Below are 3,069 nucleotides of genomic sequence, written 5' to 3' on the forward strand. Positions count from 1 at the left end.
TCCTTTTATCCAAAATGCAATGACTCAGATGACCCCTTCAACTATATGGACTATCGTATGTTTCAAGATGACGATAGTTACTGAGCTGGATATGTAAAGTATTTGTAGTCAAATGCTTTACTCCTGAACTGTAACATAATTTACATGAAATATTTGGCTCACATGAAATCCTAACTCCAATTTCCCCCCATCATCCATCACCTTTTGGATTATCTTTCCAAGCAACCTCAATCCTCTTTATATTTCTCAGAATATTAAATATTAAAACTATATAGCATGGTTATGTCCCATTTTTCATACAAGTTGAGCTTCTCACATAGGAAGAGGAAGTTATGGAAGAGGTAGAGAATTAGATTTAACTGGAGATAGAATTCTGCCAGAGGAATAACATAAAAGGAAAGGTCAAAGGATTGAGAATCTATGTTTGGGAATGATAATTATGGTAGACTATGTAATCCAGGTTGTTAATGAGGAAAATGAGAATATGAGGGGAGGCGAGAGTAGTGAAAAGATGGTAGAACCAATAAGGGCCATTATTTCCTAAAGGTTTAAAATTATATTTGAAGAGTGATCTCTAAAGCTGTGAATTCAAATTGCTAGATTGCTAGATCTTCTAAATTAACTTTTTTTCATAAGGTATACATCCTATTCAACTCCTATACTCCTCAACCAAACTTTACTGTGGTAAGACCTTTGGGATACAAATAAGCAGTGTTCTATGGTCCCTGTGATATGGAAAGCATGCTTATAATTCATTCATCCATCCATTCACTCATCCATTCATCTGGTGTACATGAATTAATTGTAAAGATATTGGGTCATTGGAAAAGTAATGACACATTTTTGCATAAAAAATATGTTAAGACTTTTCCAGTGACCTAATAATATCAAGATATAGTATAGAACTGAATGAGTCATCCTTTTGTCTCAAAGGGAGAGCTATAGAGTTGGGAGAGGCAGGGGGAAATATTTAATTTTAGATTAACAAATGCTGAAATGCACATATGCAAAAGATGGTATGGAGGAACAGAAGAAAACATTTTATTTGAGAAGGCAGCATATTGGCAAACCCCAGGCATTTCCTATGGGTCTTATGCTCGATTCTCTTTGTGTCTCCAGATTAACTTTTATCTGAACTTCTCCTAACCAAAATTGATCTATGTATCCTCATTTCTGAATGCTCAATCTACTAATAGAACATATCAATCAGACTGTAACACAGCACCATTTGCCAGTGACCGAACTGGCCATCTAGGGGAAGGTTGACCTATCCTCTTGAAGGTTTGGTTATGGTGCAGCTGAGAGGTAGCAGTAGGTCAGGCTCTTGTACTACAGAATGATGATTATGTGTTGAAAAAATATATAAGCCAGACTCTATGGTCTATATTCTATATCTACATCAATAATCCATGGTATTATAGACCAAATGGGCCTAACAGATATTTATAAAACAATTTATTGAATAGCGGCAGAATATATATCAGCATCTGGAACATTCTCCAAGATAGGCCATATGTTAGGATACAAAGAAAATCTGAACAAAACAAGTTTTTAAAATCAAAATGATATAGTGTCTTTTTCAGCTGCAATAGAATCTCATTATAAATCAATAGCAAAAGAAACTTTGGAAAGTGTACAACTACATGAAAATTAAACAACATGATCCTGAATTTCCAATATATTAATGAAGGAATTAAGGGAAAAAAATGTTAAATTCTTGAAACAAATGAAAATAGAAACTCAACCTTCTAAAACGTATGGGTTATGACAAAGAAGTAGTACTAAGAGGTAAGCTTTTGGCAATAAATATCTATATAAAGAATAGAAAGATTTTTAAATAAATGACCCAATGATGCATCAAGAAACTACAAAATTAAGAAAAAAACCTAACCCAAAATTAATAAAAAGAAATAAATAATAAAGATCAAAACTGAAATAAATGAAATTTAATCCCTATCCCTTTGTTAATTTTTTTGAGTCTACTTTAATATAAGAAACTATCCTTAAAGAAAAGTCCAAGCTCAAATGGTCCATTACTAAATTTTATCAAACCTTTATAGAAGATTTAATGCAAGTTCTTCACATACAATTCCCAGAAATCAGAGAAAAGTGACACTTTCCAACATATTTATGAGACCACTACCATATCAATACCAAAACCATGCAAAAATATCATAATAAACTATAGGCCTGTATATCCTGCGAATATGGATACAAAAACTATTGATAATTTCTATTAAGAAAATGATTATTTATACAACTAAATGGGATTTATCCCAAAAAAGCTAAGTTGATATTACATTAAAAATCATTTTTTACATCATATAAATAGAGTCTATATAATAGAAAACAAAAAAATGATCATCTCAATACTGGCAGAAAAAGCATTTGACAAAATGCAGTATCTACTCATGATAGAAACATTCAAAAATTATTAATAGAAAGAAGTTTTGTGAATCTGATAAAAGGCATCTGTGAAATAGCTAACGTTATATATAATGGCCAAAGACTAGCTGTTTCTTCAAAATGTCAGGAATGAAACATGAAGTTCCACTTTTGCTACTTCTGTCAACATTGTACTTAAAGGAGTCACAGCAATTAGCAAAAACAATGGCCAAAAGGCATCCAGATTAGGAAAAAAAGAGAATTAAAACCACCTTTATTTTTAGACATAGTTTCATGTATAAAAACCATATACATATAGAAAAATATAGAAATCCAATAAAAATTGTAGGGACTAATAAATGAGTCCAGTAAGTTTATAAGAAATAAGATAAATATAACAAATCTGTGGTATGTTTTTGCACTAGCTATGAGCATTCTGAAGATGGGATTAAGAAAACTCTTTTTACAGAAGCATTTTAAAAAGTAAAATATTTTGGGGGAAATTTAGCAAAAAAGCATAAAACTTATTCTATACATTTTAAAAAAATAATCATGTTATTTTACTTTATTCATTTATTTACATTATTTTTAAATTTGACCAGAAGACAGAGTGGGAGGCGGAGTGAGAAAATAAGCCACCAACTCTGGGACTCAACCAGCGCCCTTAACTGCCACACCACCTGC

The sequence above is a fragment of the Tupaia chinensis genome, unplaced genomic scaffold, assembly GCF_000334495.1.
Source record: "Tupaia chinensis unplaced genomic scaffold, TupChi_1.0 Scaffold000114_1, whole genome shotgun sequence".
Classification (NCBI taxonomy): Eukaryota; Metazoa; Chordata; class Mammalia; order Scandentia; family Tupaiidae; genus Tupaia; species Tupaia belangeri.